This window comes from Fukomys damarensis, unplaced genomic scaffold, assembly GCF_012274545.1.
Source record: "Fukomys damarensis isolate Sample0158 unplaced genomic scaffold, DMR_v1.0_HiC HiC_scaffold_35, whole genome shotgun sequence".
Classification (NCBI taxonomy): Eukaryota; Metazoa; Chordata; class Mammalia; order Rodentia; family Bathyergidae; genus Fukomys; species Fukomys damarensis.
The window spans coordinates 37,840,918-37,848,439 of record NW_022900947.1 but is presented as its reverse complement, the minus strand read 5'-3'; the positions used below and the strand labels follow the sequence as shown (position 1 = coordinate 37,848,439).

The following is a 7,522-nucleotide window of genomic DNA, read 5'->3' as shown; positions in this document are numbered from 1 at the left end:
CACACATACACACACACACACCGTGGACCTCATTTACAAACTCATTTGGTTCCTGAGGGCTGGTTATAAGCAAGTTGGTTGTAAATCAATACAGCTGAGATCTGAATGTTTACCTGGATACACGTGATCAATAACAAGGGGCAGATGAATCTTCCATTAACCTAATTAACCCAAGTTGTTGGTATAGCAGGCCGGTTGTGACTTGAGGGTTCGCTGTATATGTTGTAGACCAGACGAGGATTGAGGCCTAATTGTGAACACAAAGGAGAAAGGCTTCACTTGGGTGATGCATATTGCAAGTTCTAGGGAAAAGTTAAGACAGCTGAGGTTAAGTTGTTTACCTGGGCAATTACCAATGAATATTGGAAAACAGATGAATCTTGTGTTACTTTGATTGCCATGTTTGGGTGAATAAAAACAAGAAAAGCCAGACATGGGGCTCCTCTGCCTATTAAGAGAGCGCCCTGGCTTCCCCCATGTTAAGCTGATTTGGTTTCTCTTTGTCATTCATCTTCATCCATCCCATCTGGGTCAGGGAGAACAGGAGTGTCAGGTCTAGGCCTCCCACAGTGGCACCTTGGTGAGGAAAGCTTGCAGGAGTGGACTGGCTCTCCATGGGTGGCACCTGGGGCAGGAGGGACCTGAGACCAGCAGTGAAAGCAGGCTGAGTAGGTTGGCTATGCACGCAAGCACGCGCGCGCACAAACACACACACACACACACATGATATATATCACATATGTCATACATATCACACATACATCATATATCACATACATCATGTATATATCACACATATCACATACCACATATATCACATATATCATATATGTCATATATATCATATAGATGTAATTTTTTTCTGTATTTTGTTTTTGTACACGCACACTTGCCCTGGGTTCAGACTCTAGCACCAAACAAACAAACAAAAACTCCCTCTAAATAATCTTATGCCAAACAGAAGACAAGCTACTCCACAACCCTTAGGCTTATTTGACCTTAACATTTTCCTTCTAATTCCGGCAGATGAGGGCTAGGGATTTAGCTCATTGGCTCTGCTGACTGCCTCGCGGCGCAAGGCAAGGAGGACTCGAGTTTAATCCCCTGTTAGCCCCTACACCCCCAGAATAAAATAAACAACTAATTCCCACAGATGAGACTCAGCATGATGCCAGGTCTTTGGTTTGATCATTGGAGGAACTGGTTGCTGAAAACATGGTAGAAGTTTCCAAGGAGGTTTTATAAATGCATTTGTTTATTTTACATTGGTTTGCTCATTTTGCTTCTGGGACTTTCTGTAGCATCTTTTACCCTGGCAATTACAGTGGTGCTGCTTTTCATTCCAGAAATGTATGCCTTGTATGCAGCATGTGCACAGTTGAAGGAATCCACATTTAGGTATACAAGACCGGGGATGTAACTCAGTGGCGCCGCACCTGTCTGGCAAGCGCAAGGTCCTGAGTTTGCTTCCCAATACCAAGGGGGTGGGGGGCGGGCGGCGGAAATCGCGGTGCTTAGCAATGTCCAGAAACTTGCAATAGCCTGTTCTGTGATCACTAGACAGCACCAGACTACACTTTTATATTAAACTGAGGTGTCTTTGAGTCTTTGGAACTTTTCAACCCCTTTTAGTATTTTTTGTTTGTTTTTGTTTTGAGTGGTGCCTGGGGTAGGGGTGTGGAATCCAGGGCCTTGTGGATGCTAAGGTCACGGACTACATCTCAGCCCGGTTTTTTGTTTGTTTGTTTATTTGTCTTAGTAGAAACAAACTCTAGCTTTAGTGATGTCTGGGGAAGGTTGCACACCATGCCATGCTATGCCACACTGTAGCGTCCAGGGGTGGACAGCAAGCAGCTCCCAGGGATCCCTAAATCCAGCCCCAGTAAAGAACTAAGGAAGCAGTCCTTAGACAACTGATTTGAAGACCGGGAAGGAGGAAGAGAGAGAGATGACAGCTATTCTGGACAAATAGGGAGAATTCGAAAGTGAATTGCACGAGGATCGCTTGTCTGCAGCTCCTTTTATTGAGATTCGTGTCCCACGTAGGCTCCTGGAATTTGATTGGCTTCCGGGTCTGTTTTTCATTCTAACCTTGAGTTTTTTCTGGCCCTGTGATCTTTTCCCCTAGGTGGAGGGTAAGAGTATGGGTGGCAGCTTTAAGGAACAAGTAGTTTAGGTTAAAGATTAAGAGAAAGTGTGTGATTCTTTTTTTTTTTTTTGAAAGTGTGTGATTCTTATGTTAATCAGTTATCTGGGAACTTCCTAGTCCTGAGTTCTTTCCTTTTGTCAATCAAATTGCTTGAGTCTAGCTGCCTTTGTCTAATTGTCAATTTGGCTGCCTTTGCCCCTCTAATTGTTGAAGTCTGGCTGTAGGTCAGAACTGCCTTACTAATTTCTAATAAAGCCCAATGAGGCCTTTATCCTATCTTTTCCCTACCTAAGGAATCCCCCGTCCCTACTGCTTCTAAAACATTTATTAGCTGGTTCTGGAATATTCTGGTTCTCTATTGCTTAAATACTAGAAGCCTGAGTTATTGAGATTCCTGTTCTTCCTTTTTCTGGGTTCTACCGTCTTCCCGGAAGTGTTTATCAGACATTGTTCTTAATATAAACAGAAAAGGCCCTTTACTGAGGGAAAACAAGAGCACAGTCTCTTCAACTGTCACTGTTTATTACTCCAGGAAGGAGAAAAATTTTTCTCCCTCCAAAATTATCAGATCTTGAGTTTTCCTAGTATTTATATACTGCCTGAATATGGATCTATATTCTTCCCCAAAAGAATTACCAAGCCTCCCAATATCCATACTGAATGTTTCATTTACTGTCCTTCATTTGCAAAATGACAATTATTGTGTTAAGTTTTTTTTGTTTTCTTTTTTTTGGTACCAGGGATTGAACTCGGGTCCTTGCAGTAGCAAGGTAGGCCACCAAACCGCTGAGCTAAATCCCCGGCCCCTCTTTTGTTTTCTTGAAGTCAGCCTCTCGGCAAGTATCTAAATTTCCAAGATGGGCTTCAATTTGTGATCCTCCTGAAGCACTGAGCACCCTGTCGGTTCCCAAATGCTGGTGCTATTTAGGATGGGTCTTGGTGTCCTTTTAAAAAAATGTATATGTTTTATTTTGAGACATGGTCTCAGAAAATCATTAAGCTGCATGGGGTTTGAACCTGTAATAATTCTGCTTCCACCACCCAGAATGCTGGCATTACAAACATGGGCCACCACACTGAGCTTAAAATGCCATAAATATTCAGATCTTTTTATTATGCTCCCTAAGTTTCCTTTACTTGATCAATGAAGGCGGAGAATTCCTCAGAGGTCCTATTAGTCTGTGTCTTCCCACTTCCAAGCTGTTGGCAAGGGCTTGCTGGCTGGTGAGATTTCTGGTGTGAAAGGTGTTGTGATAAATCAGTATTTCCCAAGAGAACCCCAAAAATGTCAGATGAACGGGAAGGAAGGGGTAACTATGGGGATCACGGTGTGAAGGAAGCATTAGTGTGTCATGTGCTCCAGGATATCTGTTGTCTTGGAGTCACAAACAACTTGAGTGGCCCAGTCAGGAGGCCAGGAATATACAGTAGAATTGCAAAGAGGAGAAACTTTGGGAGCTGAAGAGGGACGAGAAGAAAGTAATGGTGTTGTGAGAAGGTGAAGGGATAACAATGTTATCAGGTAGCCTGCTTCTAAAAGTACCTACCAACTACACATTACTGAGTTCAGGATTGCTCGCCTCGCCCTCTAGAGTTAGAGGCCTAGATCCTGACAAGCGGTACACCACGTGTGTTACAGTTCGGCCACGCTCCCATAAATCTCGCCATACTTCATCGTCCCATAGGGGTTGATGTCTTATCTGTCAGTCTAGGGCCGCTCAGGCTGGTATTCAGAATGTCAGCCCTTGGAATATGGCCCACCTGTCTGTGTATACATGCAGAGGTTCATTCTCAGGCATGACAAGTAACCATACTGCCCGCAACTCTGCCCACTGGCTTGACTTGTCTATCCCAACCTCAAGCCAGAGTGTCTCTGTACAGGGCTGGAAAGTGACTGTCATCATGACTAGAGCCATCAGTATACCAGGCCTCAGCCGGGGGTCTCTCCTCTTCCACATAGGGACTAATGGTATTAACTGGTAATTCATCATTCTGAACAGTTTCTTGGGCTGTATATGTCATGGGTCACAGCATGGCTACTGGTTTGCCTGCTAGCAGGCTGGCTGAAAAAGAGGCTCTCTGCTATAATATGTTTCCTATCATACCATGGGCCTGGGCCACTCCACTCCTGGGACAAGACACTCTCAAAGCAATATTCAAGCAGAGACCTTCCCTTTCACACAAAGATAAAATGCAAACTACTCAGGATGCTCCTGAGAAGGTTTGTAATTATGACTTTAAGAGAACTGGAAAAGAGAGTTGCTGCAAGAGAAAAAAATAGAAAATTTCCTACCCGAGAACACATGTTCAGTGTGAAAGGGGCCTCAGTTAGACCAGATTCTCACTGCAACCTCCTTGCAGATGGTCCTCTAACAGATGAGGAAGATGAAGATTTTGAAGAGGAGAGTGATGTCCATGATACCGCAGCTTTTCTTGCAGAACTGGAAAAAATTAAAAAAGAAAGAGCTAAAGAGCAGGCCAGGAAGAAGCAAGGACAAAAAGCTGATGAAAGAATTTGAATAAAAATCAATCTAGGTAGAAACCTTCTCCAGCATTTTTTTTTTTTTTTTTTTTTAAATACCGGGGATTGAACTCAGGACCTTGCACTTGAGAGGCTGGCAGAGGAAACACTGAGCTAAATCACCAGCCCTGTAGAAACTTTCTCCTTGCTCTCACTGGCTCACCCCAGCCTCAGGGCAGCTTCAAAGTGAAATGAAGATGGGATGAGGATGTTGTCTTCAAGAACCTGCAAACAGTGGAGATGATCAGAAGAAAAAGATTTGGCAATGGCACAGTGCAGTCTAAATTTCACAAAATGTTTCTGGAGAAATATAGTACATAGTACAGTTGTTATGTGCTTAAGTAAATCCTGTAAAATAGTAAGGATTGGTTTGATTTTTTTCTTTCCTACCATGTAACTGGTGTCTAGACTTCTCTAATTTCAAACTCCAAAATATCTTGTCCTTCGATGATGCATTATGTGATGATGGACATGGAAATAGGTTTAACAATTACCATTTCCTGAATGTTCCCAGTCACATGCTCAATGGACTTTTGAGTTATGTTTTCCCTCCTTCTGATGGCTGATTAGTTAATAAGACATATGTCCTGTGTAAAATTAATAGATTCCATGGGCTTATCTTCATATCATTTTGTGTAGGTTTTTTTTGTTTTGTTTTGTTTTGTTTTTTGGTACTGGGGATTGAACTCAGGGTCTTTGTGCTTACAAGGCAGGCAGCAGAACCACTGAGCTAAATCCCCAGCCCTTTATCATTTTGAATTGTAGTTAAGTGGGTTGTGTATTGTCTTGTTCTACATACTTATAAGCATAGTATTTTAATGTTGATAATATCTATTATGTAGTATAATACATGTATAATATTTATTACATTGGCAGTGGGCAATGCATGAATGCACAAAGTACATAAGACAAAGAATAATATGGATTAGGTTTGTATGTACAATATATGAATGCAATATCGATGAAGGAATAGTTTAACTAGACTTACAGTTTTGGGTGCAGATGGGGCAGGTTGTGGCAGTGAACTTCTTGCTTGATTTTGATGTCTTAGGGAGATGAATTCCCCAGTTTTGGGTTACAAGACCACAGTAACATATATACTACAAAGACTCATTGTTTTAGTAGTTTATTTTTATTTTTTTGGTTTTTTGAGACAGGGTCTCACTATATAATTGAGACTGACCTGGAACTCACTATGAGATCCGCCTGCCTCAGCCTCCCGAGTGCTGGGATTACAGGCGTGCACCACCACGCCCGGCTTTAGTAGTTTATTTTTAATAGACTTATTAATGGTATAAAGATTAAACTAATAGAAACTACAAGATCAATGCTAGTTGACCAATAATAGTATACGGGTATTCTACTGGTAGGCCTCCACTATATGTTAGCACAAGTAAATTTGCTAATAGAACTGACAGGCATTGTGGGCATGTAATCCCAGCACTTGGGAGGCTGAGGCAGGAGGATTGCTGTGAGTTTGAGACCACCCTGTGCTACATAATGAGTTCCAGGTCAGTCTCAACTACATAGTGAGACCCTGTCTTCAAAAAAAGGAGAAATGTTATGCTTCATTGTTTTGATGAGTGAAGGGGGGGGAATGACAGCTAAGATTAGGACAGAAAATATTAGAGCTTGTACCCCTCCAAGTTTATTAGGGATGCAGCATAGGATTGTACTTGCAAATATGAAATATTTTGTGTTAATATGTGGAGAAATGGTAAGCAGGCACGTGGGTATGTAACTATCTAGGTCTGTGAGTCTGGACAGAAGTAAACTAAAATTAGTAAAGTTAAAGATGGATAGAACACAGGATATCTTTAAGTGTATAATATAGATAAAATGGAATTTTATATGAGTTGAGGTATTGTTAGATCCGACTTCATGAAGGAATAAACGAGTTATTACTAAAGCTGTGACAATACATGGTAAAATGAAAAACAGAGGGAAAAAAGAAAGAAAGAAAAACGGCTGATTTGTGAGTTTGTTATTTGCCCCATTCAGTAGAAGCTGTGTTTTCACGTGGGTTCCAATGTGTTCCTAAAACACGGAATTACCCGAGGGTGGTACCCCACACTTGTAATCTCAGCTACTCGGAAAGCTGAGAGGAGGATCCGTGTTAAGACTAGCTGCGCAAGCAGGAAAGAACTCATTTCAAAATAAAAAATAAAAAGGGCTGAGCAAGGCAGACATTCAGGTTCTGGTGAGTCAGGACAGCAGGGGTTAAGAGCCAAGATGCCTCCGGAGAAGGAGGAGAAGTGCCATGTGGATTTGAAGGCCGGTTTCTCAATCTACTCGTTGGGTGACATTAGACAAGTTAGGTTATAGTTCCGTGCCTCAGTTTCACCAGACCTTAAATGGAAATTCCGACAATATATACTTCACAGAATTTTTAGCCCAAGTAAAATGCCTAGAACAGTGCCTGGTGCATAGAGAGTCATACAGATTTCTAGGCTTTGTTAAGTGTCCGCACGTGACAGTGTACAGGGCCCTCAAGGCACCAACTACGCCGGGTTGCCTGGGGTTTGACTTAGATCCATGGGGCAAAACCCACCGCGTCACTGCCGGCCGCCACCCCTTAGCGGAAGAGGAGGCAGGGTTCCTACTTCCGACTCTGCTGCAGGTCACCCACAAGTGGCACTGCTCGGCGGCGTGGTCCCGGCTAGGGACGTAGGAGCCCTCGCGGGGTGTTTCTCGTCGTCTGGGAAGTCCAGGTCTATGGAGCTCAGACGCTGCGTCCAGGAACATAAGGGACACCCTCTGAAACTGGCCGCGGGGGCCCAGGCGCGCCTCCAACCTACTCCAGTGTTTTGCTTTGAAGTCACCGCAGGGCGGTGGGAAGCGGCTGGCCCCAG

The 7,522-nt window shown here is 43.1% G+C and overlaps 1 pseudogene; it reads left to right on the top strand.

The window, feature by feature from the left end:
• LOC104873543 overlaps positions 1 to 5,044 on the top strand; it is a 7,646-nt pseudogene extending 2,602 nt beyond the window's left edge.
• The last annotated feature ends 2,478 nt before the right edge of the window (positions 5,045 to 7,522 follow it).